Here is a 17430-nt window from a genome sequence, read left to right on the forward strand (position 1 = left end):
CGGCCAAAGGTAGTAATAATACCACTCTATTCTGCCTTGGTCAGACTGCACCTGGAATACTGTGTCCAGTTCAAAGTTTAGTGAGAGGAAAGTCTTCTTTGGTTATGTCTCTGTTGTGAACCAGCTCAAAACCACTCCCTGGGTCATAGTCAAATACAACCCTCCAGCACAACAGGCAGGAGCTGAACCAAGGTGTGGTCCTGCCATGGGATTCACACACACCACCATTTAAAGATATTCTACAGGTTGCTTCCAGCCGGCCTGCTTATTGAACGCTTGTCTCCATTTGTTTGCAGAAAGTTTGTGAGGAGGTTAAACAACTCCGGCCATTTCTTGCACATTCGTTCTCAGTTGTTTTCTATCTTAATTGTGCAGCCTGAATTTGCTGATATGTGACTGAATCCAACCTGAAAATAGCAGCCATCTGGAAGCACCCACAATTTGATGCAATATGGCCTCGAAACAGCAATTGTACAATAAGGCCAGGAATTTACCTACCCAGTTATTTATTTTCAGAGCATTTAGATCACATATATCTAGGAAGCTCTGCGGGCAGGAAGTTAACCAAAGATTGGCCATGTGATCCATACTGAAGGCAGATGCTCCGTACGAGAGAGGGAATGTGTGTATGTGTGTGGTGTTGTTGTTATGCGGTATTCTTCATAATTGTTAAGCCCACATCGCTCCTGCATTTTCACCTTTTTAGATGCCTGCTGCCAGACTTTTCTTTACAGCCAGGCAGGTACCCAATCTGCACCATATGGATCTTCTTTCATCTCCTGGCAGAGACAGTCTTCCACACCCTGTCTTCACATTTTTATTTTTAAAAGAGACCAATTAGCTGGTTCTTCTTGTTTTAAGTCTCAGTTAACGAGACCTGATTTTTGGCTGATGGAAGGCCACGGTTCTCAACTTGAAAGGAAAATCTGACACTATAAGTAACATGTACAGCCTTCTAGAACCATCTTCTGCTGTAGACAGTGCAGAACACAGCAATTCTATGGGGAACCTTTGGGGTTGGGAATTCCACCCTCGTTTGGCCAGGACACTCCAAATTTACCTCAACTTTACGATCCCCACCTACGCAGAGCTCTTTCCCTTGCAAGATTTAACGTCTGCAGTTTTGCAAAGTAGATTCTCAAAAATCCCATACTCTGAAAGATGCTGCCCCTGTGGCACAAAACAGGCTGAATCCATCACATACGTTTTATTTTGTTGCCCATTTTATGCAAAAACATATGATGAGTATTTGGCCCCCTTATTGAAGGAGGGCATTTATCACACTGACTCTTCCAGGGTGTCTTATCTGCTGAACAACTGTAGTAACAACGTTGTGGAAAATGTGGCAAGATTTTTGAGTGTCGCTATGAAATTACGTCATCATAGGTCTTAAGAACCATCTTCATACCTCATCATGTCTGGACAGTTTTATCCTAAAGTATCTCCTACTATGTTTTGTTAACTGTGTTGTGTATACGATGCACTTTTTTATGCCAATAAAGGAGATTGATTGATACATTTAAAAGTTGAACCTACTTCGTTTTCACTTCCCACAGCCCTCCTTCAAAATTCACACTAAAATTAGGAGAAAATCACACTAAAACACTGAGGAATCCTTGTGAAAGCTTGTTTAAGAAATGAAAAACAAATCCACAGACTGATGTGAAAATGTGGTGAACAGTGAGGCCACAGGTTCCCCACCCTTATTTTAATGATAATTCATTTTTCTATCGCTGTAAACCACATGTAAACCCGTGGTCAGGTTAACGGTCTAGAATATTTGTAAGCAAACAAATAAATCTCTTGACGTTGTTACTTCCACTGCTGTTTTGGGGTGCTTGAAGTGCAGCAAGCTCAAACGACACAGAATAATTTGCCAACTCGAAGACGAACTGAACTGCGTTTTGAAATCATGACATAAAAGCACATTTATGTTGATGAGTCACCGGGTTCTTTGAGTCTTTCAGAATTCATTGAAGTCATGAGCTCAGGCTTTCCTCTGAAACCATGGTTACCTTAGAGCAAGGATATCCTACGTGGCACCCTCCATATGTTGCTGAACTACAACTCCCATTATCCCTAACCACTAATCATGCTGCCTGGGGCTGATAGGAGTTGGAGGCCAACAACATCAGGTGGGCAACATGAGCCCCCAACAAAATGGGGAATTTGCTGGGACTCACTGGAGCTGATATATTTCACTGCCTTTCTGCATCATTCAGTCCCCAGATCCCACCTTTATCTCCTTCTCCTTCCTTCCAAGTGCTGCCTAAATCGGGCTGCTTCAACCTGCTGCATGGCAGGGCTGTTCTTGCCTCTTGATAGTCCTCACAGGGCAAACGGCGAAGGGAGTGAGGCCAGCTCCAACTCTCGACTCACTACAAGCTGATGAGCATTCCACTTTATTTATTTCTCTGCAGCTTGCACATTGATGTACCGCCAGGAAAGCTATCTTTGTCCTGACAGGCAGCAAAACTAGAGCACACATCAAGGGAAATATGGAAGCATTTCTCTGCTAAATATACTGCATCCACAATAAGGGCATTCTGGGTGGGAATGCCCCTCCTCCCAGACGACACTCCCCATTGGTTGAGATCTGCTGGGCCTTGCTCGGGGGCAGGAAGAAGCTGCAGGACCCCCAGGTAGGACATGCTTGGTGGTGGCACCAGAGCTTCGGAATCCCTTGGTTTCATGATGCTTTGGCTCTTTGGTGCCTTTCGATTATAGAATGTACATCACGTTGGGTACTCCTCTGACAAAACAGGCAATCCGTAAGTTTTAAGAGGAGGAGGAGCAGCAGCAGCGATAGCTGCAGCAGCCAGGGGAGATAGGAAATAGATCATTTAAGTGGCAGTTAAGATGACTCACTGGCCTAGCACAATGAGATTGAAACAACCAGGTGACAAATCAGTTGCTCACAAGGTTGTTAAGGTCATATCTGCACTATGCATTCAAAGAGCCTGGCTTCCCCCAAAGAATCCTGGGAACTGTAGTTTACCCCTCACAGAACTACAGTTCCCAGCACCCCTTAAAAACTACAGCCCTTCCGAGCCGTCCTAGCCATCTTCCTGAATCTAAGAGAACAAGGGAGGCGGGGGCACATTTATTTTACTTCCACCTGAACCAGGGGCGACTCCCAAACCAGCTAGGGAGACAACTTGCTGTAGTTTTTAACACCTCCACAGGCAGTGTACACGGCTGTTGTCAAGCCAGCATCTGTTCAGGGCTGCCCTGTATCGGCCAGCCACTTACTGTAACAACTTCCGGCACCTATTTTTCTTGAAGCGCTGGATAGACGTGTCACAAATTCTGCATCAGGCCCCCCGCTGTGTGTGTTGCTGCATTTGAACTGCAGCCGCACAAAATTTGGTTTCCCATAACAGAGGTTGTGACATTGTGAAGAGGCCTTCAGATCCTGCAAAGCCCTCGATGAACAGCTTAAGCTGCAATATACTGTGCCCACTTAATTGCATTTCACCAAATACTCTTCCACAGGAACATAAGAAGAGCCTAGTGGATCAGCACCCTGTTTTGTCGGTGGCCAACCAGATGCCTGTGGGAAACTCGCAGGCAGGACCTGAGCACAAGAACCCTGTAGTTTCCAGAAACTGGTATGCAGAAGAATTACAGTGGTACCTCAGGTTAAGAACTTAATTCGTTCTGGAGGTCTGTTCTTAACCTGAAACTGTTCTTAACCTGAAGCACCACTTTAGCTAATAGGGCCTCCTGCTGCCGCTGCACCACCGCCGCACGATTTCTGTTCTCATCCTGAAGCAAAGTTCTTAACCCGAGGTAATATTTCTGGGTTAGCGGAGCTGTAACCTGAAGCATATTCAACCTGAAGCGTATATAACCTGAGGTACCACTGTACCGCCTCTGACTCTGGAAGCAGAGCGTAGCCACCATGACTAGTAGCATTAATAACCTTTTTCTATCAGGAAGCTGCGCTATATTGGTCCACCTAGCTCCCTAAGGCCTACACTGGCTGGCCACAGCTCTCTCTAGAAGTTTTAGATGGGGAGTTTTGTTGGGGATCAAGCCTGGGACCTTTCGCATTCAAGGTACCTGCTTTCCCCACTAGGCCTGATGTTCACCTCTTCCCAGATAGGTCCGCTTCCTATCAGTGTAGGCAGGAACCAAGTGGCGCTCCTGAATGACCAGGCTCTTGTATTCTCCCGACAGAACTGTGTCTGTGTGAAACACAAAGCTCTTCTGTCCTGTTTCGTATGGCACAAAAGCTGTCTATTAGAAGCAGTTGCAGCTTCCTATTGGTGTTCTCCTGTGGCAAATGTTTCCAGAAATGAGACAGGGTCTGATTAACAGGGGAAAGGTGCCTTCCATCTTACAGCCTTTTTTCCATCAAAGAGAAATATATATACAGTGGTACCTCAGGTTAAGTACTTAATTCGTTCCGGAGGTCCATTCTTAACCTGAAACTGTTCTTAACCTGAGGTACCACTTTAGCTAATGGGGCTGCCGCTGTGCCACTGGCATGCGATTTCTGTTCTCATCCTGAGGTAAAGTTCTTAACCAGAGGTTACTATTTCTGGGTTAGCGGAGTCTGTAACCTGAAGCGTCTGTAACCTGAGGTACCACTGTATATGTGTGTGTGTGTGTATTGCTAACATTCTCGACTGCATTGAAAGTCTTCCCTGCACACCCCCTCTCTTATTTCCATATTTTAATTCCAAACCGGGATCAACATTGTACAGAATCTTTAATATTGTTAAAATCAGCACACAGAAAGAGAGGGAGAGAGAGAGAAGGAAACTCATCCCTGGAGCAGCTTCATAAAAAAGGAACCAAGTTTTCCATCCAAGGAGGGGCCATGTACCAGCATAAATCCCCCAGGTGGCCATGCACACACATGCACACACGTGTGCAGAGAGAGAATGCTTGTGCAAAGATCTGACAGGGATGGTCCCAATGTGGGATTTTGCACTCAGCTGTGCCGCTCACCAAGCAAGGCTTGTTACCATGGCAACAGGAGAAACACATGACATCCACACTGCACAGAGAGAGAGAGAGATGCAGGGAAACTTAAAGGCTCAGGCAGGGTGTCAGATGGTGGTCCCAGCCATTCCGCTGCACACACAATAGGTTTTTTTGCTGCGAACCGGGAGCTGATTCCTAGGCGTCAAAAACGCACACGCCACGTAGAGAGGAAGGACGGATCTCACGGTTCTCTCCTTCAATATGCAGATTTGAAAGAATGACAGGCAAAAAGGCTGAGGTGTTGCTCATGCGTGTTTTGAAGTGGGGGGGGAATACACACACACACACATACAGAGAGAGGCATGTTTTGTACCTAATGCCACACATGTGTATCAGGAGGCCAGGGATGCATTTCCAAGTTGTCCAAAACTGTGTTGTGAAGCAAACCCACCCCAAGGAGTGGTGGATCCTAAACAATCTTTCAGCTGCTTGCTGTGCCAGGAGAAGGAAACTTTAAATGTCTCCAGTTTGCTTCCCGCTCCCCCTCCCGTTTACCAGGAGTAAACAAAAGACCACCTCAGACCCACAGCAAGATCTGTGTCTCCCTGTGTTCCCTTGAAACTCCCCGAAGGTGTGTATTAATTTGACTCCATCTTTGTTTTGGTCTGGCCATTTGTCTGGGCACCTCCAGACTGTCAGGGTTTTGTGATCAGTATTTTGTGGGGGAGGGACTATTTGGAAATTGGGGGTCCCTCCACACTCATACTTCTTTTTTTTTTTGCAATACAGTCTGCAAAATGCATTGATGCAGTATAAATGCATCAGCAGGCGGGTTTATACTGTCCACACTTGATTAGTTGTTTGACAATGCTTCCCCAATGTTGCAACATTATTGCTGTATCTGGAGAGGCACTTGTGTGCTATAACAGAACAAAAAACCTGAGAACAACCCAGAATATTTGTAGTATGAAAAGTTACGGGATTTCAGCCCCGAATGGAAATTAAGCTGTATGTCCATCCTGAAACTTTTTCAGGCGCAAACAGCTTCGAAAATGGGATCACGTATAATTACCTTGAAACCACCATAAGCACAAATCATCACAAATGTACGATAAAACTGATGTCTGAAGAAATCCTTATGTTTGTACAATTAAATTAGTGGGCTCTGTTGCCCTAGTGCAACAAATCCACTTTAAAAACAAAACAGACTTTTTTGCAGTTAGGAAAGTGATGGGGAGAGGCACAGAAAAGTCTGGAACGAACAGGCGATTCACAGGAAGACACCCTGCAACCAAATCCTGATGAAGGCAGCAGGGTGAGTGCTCATTGCCATATAGCCTTTCCGCAAACAAATCAGAATAAAAGCTAAATAAAAATTGGGCGTAATTGAACCTCCATGTAAACTTGGTGCAAACAAACCAGGACGAATGCTCAATAAACAGATCAGCTGGAGGAACCCATCTGCTTTGTAAGTGTCAGCTTTCTGAGGCATGCAAAGTGGACCTCATTCGAAGTATATGAAGAAGTGTGCATGCACAAGAAAGCTTATACCAAGAACAAACTTGGTCTCTAAGGTGCTACTGAACAATTTTTTAATTTTGTATTATATTTCTCCTGCATCAGACCAACACGGCTCCCTACCTGAATCTCATTCAAAGTGTAGAGTGGTCCAGAGTTCTGTGCCGGCCCAGTTTCTCACTTAACAGTGATCAAACATAAGTAACTCACTGCAAATTGCTTGAGTACTTACAGGAAGGAAGGAAGGAAGGAAGGAAGGAAGGAAGGAAGGAAGGAAGGAAGAAGGAAGGAAGGAAGACATATCAGGAAGGAATACAGGAAACAATAAAGATGCTGCACCTTTTTGTCTGACTGACAGAATGGAATATATTCTCCTCTATGTCATTCTAGCACTGCCTGCTTAAAAACAACAACCACCCCACTGTATATGATTCTAAGGCAGTGTGCACACTCCCATTTACATCCAATGCTCTCTCATCACTGCTTTGAGAAGCGGTGTATGCACTTGTTGCTGTTGTTTAGTCGTGCCCGACTCTTCGTGACGCCATGGACCAGAGCACGCCAGGCACTCCTGTCTTCCACTGCCTCCCGCACAGTGGCGTAGCGTGGGGGTGCAGGGGGGGCCGGCCGCACCGGGCGCAACATCTGGGGGCGCGCGCTCGCACTCGCAGCTCTCTGCCCCTACTAAAATCCACGGGTTAGGGGGCGCAAATTACTTGCCTTGCCCCGGGTGCTGACAACCCACGCTATGCCACTGCTCCCGCAGTTTGTAAAAGGCGAAAGATTTATACGATCTGAAGAGAAACCAGAGTATCACTGCTCCCGCAGTTTGGTCAAACTCATGCTGGTAGCTTCGAGAACACTGTCCAATCATCTCGTCCTCTGTCGTCCCCTTCTCCTTGTGCCCTCAATCTTTCCCAGCATCAGGGTCTTTTCCAGGGAGTCTTCTCTTCTCATGAGGTGGCCAGTGTGCTGGAGCCTCAGCTTCAGGATCTGTCCTTCCCGTGAGCACTCAGGGCTGATTTCCTTAAGAATGGGTAGGTTTGATCTTCTTGCAGTCCATGGGACTCTCAAGAGTCTCCTCCAGCACAAGTTAACCTTAATCCATATCTAGCTCGCATCTACTTTTCCTGCCATTCTCTGGGAAATACTGCGTTCTGATGCAGTTTTCTCCCAAGCCGCTTTGATCTGAATTGATAAAAAAGAACAACCTAGCTGCATTTTGAGCTTGTAAAATGTACACACTCTTCGTGGGATCGCTGGGATTTGCATGTCAGCAGACAGAGGACATGCTGAGCTAGCAGGAGCTCTGAATCATTTGGTTAATTTTATTTCCTACAGTATACTAATGGTTCTCTTGTGCCACACAGCACACAGCTTGTGATTTCATGCTCTTAGTCAGGGGTTGCCAATCAGTTCAGGCTCCTGGCATTGACATATTTTGATTTTTGAGCAAGTGACAGTGGTATGGATGCCACAACCTCTCACCAATTTCCCCCCCGCTCCCTTGGATCAGCCACCCACCCCCAAAGACAGAAACAGAGAAAACACGCACACACTTTGCTTTTTCAAGCATTTTATCCAATAAAATTTATGTGAGCCTTGAAAAGCACCATAGAACTGAAAGAGGAAATGGGAAAGAGTGTCCCTCTTCCCACTTCCTCCTTCCCACTTCCTCCTTCCACCTTGTGACAAAGAGGGCAGTGAGTAGAGGAGGTTCAGAGGTTTTGTGGGTGTCATGGTAGGACCTCAAGGATGCCTTCCTGCCCATGGGCACCACATCAGGGGCCTCTGCTCTAGAGAAAGCCAAAGCAACACAAAGTGGTTGAATGAATGCCCACTGATACCAACAAAGGCTGGCTTTGGACCCCGAGAAAAGGCAGAGAGGGCTAGTGAGCGTCTCTTTGAAACAACTGGGACTCTTTTCACTCCCCTTCAGCCATACTCCAGAATGAACTGATGTCAAACAAATAATCATCGACTGGAGCCAGGGCACAAAGAGGAGCATTCTTGGGAGTGTTTTCTTTGCCTTCTTGTGACCTAAATCCATCAGGAGATAATGCTAGAGCAGAATCAGGTGGGAACTGGTACAGCTTCTTCCATTTCCTAAATCAACAATGTAGAAATGAATAAAAAAAAATGTGTTTATGGGAGGAGGGATATTGGTTTGTTTTTTGGTTCTGGTTTTTTTTGGGGGGGGTCCTCATTTTGTATTTGTCTGTTGTGAACTGCCCAATGATCTTCAGATGAAGGGTGATATATAAATTTAATAAATAAATAAAATAGGGATAGGGAACCTGTTATGTACTGAGTTGAATAGGATCCAAATGCAGCAGTCTGATTGGTCCTAGAACAATAGGATTCAGAATGCAGATTGGTCCTAGAACAATGCAGCAGTATGATTGGTCCGCAGGAGCCACCCAATCCAGCTCCAGGTGGAAGTGAATCCGCAACCTGATTGGCCTACAGGAGAACCCAGGAATTAGCCAATCACGTGCAGCCCATTGTGTAAATAATGTATATAAAGCAGATATTTTGGGGAAACTTTCATTCCTCACTACTATGAGCTGAATAAAGAGCATGAAATCCACACTCGACTCCGAGTATATTTCAGAACCTGTGACCCTCTAGATGTTGTTGGACTCCCAACTCCCATCAGCCTCAGCCAACATGGGCCAATGTTGGGGGACGCTCAGAATCACAGTCCAAGAACATCTGGAGGGCAATCGGTCCTCCACCCCTGTCCTAAATAAATGTCTGAATCACAGCAGCTTATGACATGATGCTCCAGCTGTTTCAAGTAGGTTTGAAAGGAGACAAATCCCTCTCCCCCCCCCTCCATTGTGACATCTCTGGATCATTCCTTTCAGATACACTGTGTACCTAAAGCATTACAGTTTTCCATCTTTGTAATCCAAGCCTCCTGAGAGTTCCTAAGGGGAGCTGCCTGGCAATTTTTTCTCCTTCTCAACACAATATAATTCAGACCTGTGCTGAGACATTTGTCATACACCTACATGGTTCTTTTGTATGTGTGTGTGTAGAGGCGAAGGGAGCTACTCATTACCACTATCATATATACTAATGGATCTGTTGTACTGTTTCAGGGAGTGTTCCTCTACCCATTTTCTCTCCACCCACCCCCATGCTGGAATTGCTTACTTAATACTAACCTAGGAATCTTCAGCAGCCCTCTGCTATCACACAAACATTTGCTGGAAATCAATCTGTTTGCAAATTTAAGAAGGCAACGGTTTCTAACCAGCTATGCTTTAACATGGATTTTTGAATTACTTGAATTTCTGCATATTTGGTTTGAGATCTTGCCAGTTAACAGATTGGCTGCATTGTATGCCCTGGTATCAGCAGAGGTGGATTTAGGGGCACGGACCCTCAGAGGTGGCCCTGGGGGCTCCACAACTATGATGTTGAATGGAATGCAAGAAGCAGGGGGAGCCAAATTTTGGGGTTGCACAGGGCACCACTGACATTAGAAAACCCAAAGTCCTCCATTGGTTTAAAAAATATACTTAGCACAGCAGCTAGCCAGGAACAGCACTGATATAAACAAATATTTCTGCATATACCTTGATGTTTTGTGTAGTGGTTAAGAGCGGTAGTCTCGTAATCTGGTGAACTTGGTTCGCTTCCCCACTCCTCCACATGCAGCTGCTGGGTGACCTTGGGCTAGTCACACTTCTCTGAAGTCTCTCAGCCCCACTCACCTCACAGAGTGTTTCTTGTGGGGGAGGAAGGGAAAGGAGAATGTTAGCCGCTTTGAGACTCCTTCAGGTAGTGATAAAGCGGGATATCAAATCCAAACTCTTCTCTTCTTCTTCTTCTTGATGTTTTGTTTGTTTTTAAACAATGAGGACTAGAACTTTGCCTTTTTCTTTTTTTAAAAAAAGCAAAGCAGATTTTCTCAGGATTTTGTGCATGCCATTAGATGCTGTGTTATGCTGTGTCTGCATCTGTGGATTGGCAAAGCACAAAACACATGGCCAGGTTGAGCTGTGCAATCTGTAGTGTGTTGTGCACTCAGTTCCATGCATTCAGCGGTCTTCATAGCGCCGACTCTGGTCTCAGATTGCTTGGGAGAAATCCTGGTGATGAGGGGACTTAGGCAGCTGTGGGAAGGCCGGGACCTTCCATCTCTGCAACTGCTTCATAGGAGCAAGAGCTTCTGTGCTCTCATTAGACCTGGCACTCCTGTGGGGGTCCTGTTTTTTTTCTAATAAAGAGTTAACGTCACTTACTTTGTGTGATTGACTGCGGGCTCTCTCCTGTCACCTTCCCTTGCTAGCAGTTGACCAACCTGCCTAGGCTCACACTTTGAAGCATACAGTGGCAGGCTTAATCCCCATAGCTTTCCAACGGGGTGGAGGTCTGCCTTGCTTTCTCTAGATTCCACCTCTATTCATACCTATTTGAACAGATACCGTTGCATGTGCTGCTGGGCCCCCTAACTATAGCATGGTTGGAGAACCTCCACCCAGAGATCACGCAGACCTTAACACAGTCTAAAATTTCAGGCATCGCTTGAGCCATCACTAAAATGCAGCAACTTCTGGAGAGAAAGGAGCCTTTGAAGGGCACACGGCAGCTGTATGTGCTACCTTCAGAGAAGCATTGCAGAAAAGGCAAATTGCCCCTGCCACGAATTAACTGGAGTGAGAAGCTTAATCAGCTGGAAATTAGTCAGGACACCGACACTAACATCCCTATTCTTGGAAAACGTGTCAGAGAATTTTTTACACTTTGGGGCAATTCTAATAGGAGAGAGCTGAAGACGAGAGAAAGTCGTTGTGTTCTCGAGGTTTTAAAAAGGAACTGACAGTTTGATAGAACAGAACATCTGCAATAAGCTAAATGCACCACTCTTACCACTCTTATTCACTTATGAAAGTATCTCTGGGTGCTTTTTCAAAGCTGTCCATGCCTCAAGACTTTGCTGTAAGCAGAAAGAGGAGTGACAATTTGAAAGCGTACAAGGATGTCTGAGAAAAAGAATCCAAACACCAACCAGGGGATAGGAAACAGGGAAGAAGAAGAAGAGTTTGGATTTGATATCCCGCCTTTCACTCCCTTTAAGGAGTCTCAAAGCGGCTAACATTCTCCTTTCCCTTCCTCCCCCACAAGAAACACTCTGTGAGGTGAGTGGGGCTGAGAGACTTCAAAGAAGTGTGACTGGCCCAAGGTCACCCAGCAGCTGCATGTGGAGGAGCGGAGACGCGAACCCAGTTCCCCAGATTACGAGACTACCACTCTTAACCACTACACCACACTGGCTCTCTTCACTGAAACTAAGGCATGGCCAGGTCAAAAGTCCATCCTTGAGACCATTAACATGATGTCCAGTAAGATCTGACTGAAACAGTACTGTAGTGGTATCTACCTGAAGATCTTTAGTCTGTTTATCATCATAAAAATAGACTTCCTTTAGAAATAAGGCATGCACTTCCTTTTTCACAACTTGTTCTGGTTCTCTTCACCTTGAGGGGGGTGAACATTCATAGGGTTGCCATATGTCCTCTTTTTCCAGGTACACATCCTCTTTTTCATGGGTAGAGTTGTCATAGCAATCCATAGTTAAAAGTAGAAGTTGGCAAATGTCTCCTCCTCTTTTTTGCTCTTCAAAATTTGGCAACCCTACTCAAGGTTCTGGCCCCTTCAATCCTTGGCCACTGAAAATCCAGGAACCTTCCATCATGCAGATGTTCAAGGGCCTAGAAGCCACATGAGTCAAAAGGTCCTAATCCAGGGGAAAGGACTGGTCCAAAAGACATTGGTCCCCAGCACCCACCCATCATCTTGTTGTGAACTGCCCTGAGACCTCTGAGTATAGGGCAGTGTATAAGTTGAATTAACAACAACTGTACCCAAGGCTGTCAAGTTATTTGGACACCTGAGACGGAAAACTCCACAAGCACTTCCCCCTCGTAATAGAAATGCAATAACAATGATAACAATAATATGTTAAAAGGATAATAATTTTCTCCCCTTTTCATGGGAACCAAAATCAGTGCCTGAAGCAGCCACCTCTTTGCCTAATGGTGGGACTGGTCCTGGCAGGGATTGCTAAACTGACGTAGAAGCATATTGTGTTTACTCTCTCACACCCCTCTGCACATGGCAAAGAATGGGGTCACCTGTTGGGGTGAAGAAGGAAAGTTTACTAAGGGCATTATTTTTAACCAACACTGTCAAATCCAAAAGTATAATGCACCACATACTGAAATGTTGTTTAACAAATTATTGGTTTTTCCTTTTGTTTGTCATAAACAGCTTCTTCTTTTTTTAAGAAGAAGCAGGTTGTGTTTGGCGTTTAAAAAGATGCACACATATTCTGGTGTCTGCGTGTTTAATGGAATCATAAGGTTTCACATTCTGAGTAAGACTGCTTGATGTCCTTTATATTCCAGTCATATTTTCCTGACCTTTATCAGTAGTCTTGCCTGTCAGAATGGACTTGGCAGAAAATACTTTGGTGCAATTGTTCCCTTGTGTATCTGTCTGAACTTGAATGTGGAAATCATGAGTAAAGAGCTTAAGCAGAATGAGATTTAGAATTAGAAGGAGACAGATGGAGACAGTTTCTTCCATGGGCTCATTCTATCTTATCAACTCACAGGTCTAAAAATCACAGAGCAACACCAAACATATGGTAACACAATGACCCACTACTGTGGAAAATGTTTTGTCTGTCCATCTGTCTGTCCATTATACATATGGACATTTTTTGAGATTTCATCATTCAGTCTGGAGGATGGAGGAACCAGGTTTTGTATATATTTTGAAGCAACTTGGTGCCACTTTGAAACAAAATGGTGGAGTGAAACATTCCGAACTGGGGACCCAATTTGGAATTATGGTTCCCGAGATGAAGGAGTGGGTTTTGGTCTATGTTTGGAAACCACTGGGTGCCATTTTGCTTCAAGATGGCAGACTGAACCTTTCAAAAAATCACAGATTTAAACCAACATTGACAGGAAAGTAATAGGACTGTACACTGAATTCAGTCAAAGCCTGAATCCCAAACCAAATCAGGCCAGTTCTGGAAGATCCAGGTGTTGACTGAGTCAGTTAAGACAACCCTGGATTGTTCAGGGTTAAGCTGCCTGGAACAATCTGAGATTGTCAGGAGGGCAGGACATTGGGTGGGAAGAAGGAGGGGCAGGCAGCATCTACAAAGAACAGCATGTGGTTGTTTGCAATAGGGCTTTCAAACAGCCCCACATGCCAATTTTGCTGTGTGTGTCTGTTCCCAACTGGGAAACGCATGTACGCAGTCAAACTGAGCAGGACTGAACCCTCTGGTCCCCAGCTGGTCCTGCTGACTGCACAACCTCCAAACATCAGAAAGATGGGGTGCAGCAAAAAGAAAGAAAGAAAAGTAGGTAGTCCAAGCCATACTAGGCTCCAGCCCCATCTCCCAATCGCCTGTGGCCCCCAACACATTGCTCTTGAGGAAATATGGCCCTCAGTAGAAAAAAGAAAAAGGTTGCTACCTTAGGTGAGATCTCCAGCTGCTTTTGGACTACAAATCCCATCATTCCCAGCTAGCAAGACCAGTGGTCAGGGATGGTGGGAACTGTAGTCCAAAAACACCTGGAGACCCAAGTTTGGGAAACCCTGGGTTAGATAAAGGAATTTTTGTCTCACGGACCATTTTCTGCCACATCTAAGCTAGACCAGTACATAAGAGCCTGCTGGCCCATCTAGTCCAGTATCCTGTTCTCAAAATAGTTAACCAGATGCCTGTGGAAAACCCACAAGGCAGACCTGAGCATCACATTCTCCCTTCCTGCAATTTCCAGCAACACGTATCAGAAGCATTCTGTCTTTGACTATGGACGCAGGGCATAGTCTCCATCATGGCTAGATTACATCAGGGCTGGCCCAGGACATCTTGCCGCCTGAGGCAAAGGAAAGGATGACGCCCCCTCCCATTCCATTGGCAATTTGCTCTTACTTCGACGCTGGTGATAGGATAGTGCCCTCCACTGCTACTGAGGGCAGTAGGTTTGTTAGGTGGTGCAGAGAAGGTTGTGTGGCCCATAGACAGAGGGGAATCATTGGGTGAGAGACCCAGGGGGAATGCCAGGAGGATCTGATCCTATTACTTGAGGTGCCTGCCTCACTTTGCCTGTTGGCAGGGCCATCCCTGCTGACAGATGACCGTTGCAGTGCTCCCTGTTGGTTATTATTATTATTATTTGGTTGCTGTGAGGGCAGAAGCAGCTTGTCAAGTGGGGCAGAGCCACTACGCTAATTTCACATCAGGTGGGCCGTTGTTGATTACCAGCAGGAAGAGGGACAGAAAGGCAGGGTGGTCAGCATGGTGCAAAGGTGTGTCAGACTGGCTCTGCTGATGTGTTTGCACCATGCCAACCTCCTCTCCCCCTCCTGCTAAGCAATGGTGACCCACCTGTCAGAAAGCTTACGCAGCTGCTCCGCCCCCCACTCCAGCTGTATGAGGGTCCAGAGTCTGCTCTTGGTAAGACATGGTACAGTTTAGTTCTGTATTTCTTTATTCACTCCAATATTATAACGGCAGGATTCTATCCAATTAATGGAAAGAACATTTGTTTGTAGGCTCGAGATCCCTATTAAAAGATATCCACTTTCTTGAGCACAACTGCAGAGTCTTTGGTGGCAGATGGCATCAGGTTAAGTTTGCTTTGTTCTTGCTTTTATTATTATTGACGAAATGTAGGGATGAGGATCTGGAGCTGCCTTGACTGAGTCACTTCTGACTGCAGAAGTTCAACTTGGGAAATGCATCCAGCTTTAATGAAAGATCTTCGCCAGCTTAAATGCAGCTTTGAGCTTTTAAGTAGGAAGGCTCTCAATCTTGAAAAGAAGTATTGCCATTAAATAGCTAGCATTAAGTAGGAATCCAATCAAAGAAAAAGGAAGAAGTATCCAGCCTTTGCTTGATTGGGTTCATCCTTCTCTGACTTCCTCTGGACTCATAAATGACAAATGAATGTAAAATTATTACCTCATTCGCTTTGCAGAGCAAAGATCAATTACCTTAGGACGCTGGCAAATGACATCATTACTCCTGCTCTGAAAAAAGTAGTGGAGCTGTTCTCTCCCACATTTCCCTTTCACTGTGCCAATAATACTAAGAGAAGCTTTAAAATGCTTCCTTTCCTAATGCCTGCCTAGTGTGCAGTTTTGTTTTTTTTAAGGAGGGTGGGGTTTCAATTGTCAAAATTTGCATTCATTCTTCAGCCCATGGGGGTCAGCAACCCACCACTGAACCTCACAGCAGCATGCAGCGGGAATAAAGCTATGTTCCTTATTATCAACCAGATAAGGGCAATCCCTCTGCTTAACTTGCTGATATTTATCTGCTGGCTGGCAGTTTTGATGGTAACAATATCATTTCTGCAATCCACATCGAATCAGTTCCTCAATAAATAAGTTTTTAAAAAACAGGGAATGCTGCAGTCATCACTTGTCTGCTTTCTATTGACTTCAGTGAAAATTAGAAATATGCCACCCACCTATGGGAGTGCTTCCAACCTCACTTTTGCTCCCTTATTGTACCAATGATGCTCTCGGACCAATAAAACAGCACCATGCAAATTAGGGAAGAAGAAAGGGTAGTGGCTGGTTCCTTAGCTTCTAATGTGTGTTCCATTCCAAATGGTGAGCAAGCTTCCTATCTGTAGATCACAGAAAACTAGGAAGTAGGTCTTGAAGCTGCCACTAATAATTTATAAGTAATTTGTTGCAGCTGAGGTTGAGGCCAATCTATAATAATAGTAATAGTAATAATAGTAGTAGTAGTAGTAGTAGTAGTAATAATAATAATAATAATAATAATAATAATAATAATAATAATTTATTTATTTATACCCCGCCCATCTGGCTGGGCTTCCCCAGCCACTCTGGGTGGCTTCCCAAAAAAATATTAAAATACCGTAATACATCAAACATTAAAAGCTTCCCTAAACAGGGCTGCCTTCAGATGTCTTCTAAAAGTCTAGTAGTTGTTGTTCTCTTTGACATCTGGTGGGAGTGTGTTCCACAGGGCGGGTGCCACTACCGAGAAGGCCCTCTGCCTGGTTCCCTGTAACTTGGCTTCTCGCAATGAGGGAACCGCCAGAAGGCCCTCAGCGCTGGACCTCAGCGTCCGGGCAGAATGATGGGGGTGGAGACGCTCCTTCAGGTATACTGGACCGAGGCCGTTTAGGGCTTTAAAGGTCAGCACCAACACTTTGAATTGTGCTCGGAAACGTACTGGGAGCCAATGTAGGTCTTTCAAGACCGGTGTTATGTGGTCTCGGCGGCTGCTCCCAGTCACCAGTCTAGCTGCCGCTAGAAAAACAACAAATCCTTGGTGTTCTTCAGACGCCTTCTCCAGAGTGACCCTAGGAGCCATTCCTCATTGGCTGACTCATTACCTTTTACTCCTTTGATTGGCTCCAATCATCACAAAGGCTGAGAAAACGCTTTCTCAATGGCTGAAAATATATCCTTTTATACTGCTTGGGCACCTCTAGGATACGTGAGGTGGGCACTCTTAATAAACTGCAGTTCCCAGGATTCTTTGGGAGACGTCATGTGCTGTTCAATGTATCGTGTGCATGCAGCCTCAGAGCTGGAAGCCAAACGTTGCACAAGGAGTTGTGGTTCCGTAGGCTGCAAAAGCCACGCATCCAGGAACACTGGGAATAAAAGTGATTCAGATTCAAGACAACAGTGTGCAAGTTCTGTTACGTATGATGGAGCTTCAAAAAGAAAACAACTAAAGTTGCTTAGGAAGAAGATATTGGAGTGCACCAAAACATTTGCCCATGTGCACAGAAAGCAGTAGATCTAGCTGAAAGGCAACACGCAGATATAATTAATTATAATTATTATTATTGTACAATTATAAGATTATTGTATGATCTTAGAATATTGTATAATCTTAGAAGGGAGAGTGGCTGTGAAGGGTCATGGCTGTGACTATGAGGAAGG

This window comes from Podarcis raffonei, chromosome 7 (assembly GCF_027172205.1).
Source record: "Podarcis raffonei isolate rPodRaf1 chromosome 7, rPodRaf1.pri, whole genome shotgun sequence".
Lineage (NCBI taxonomy): Eukaryota > Metazoa > Chordata > Lepidosauria > Squamata > Lacertidae > Podarcis > Podarcis raffonei.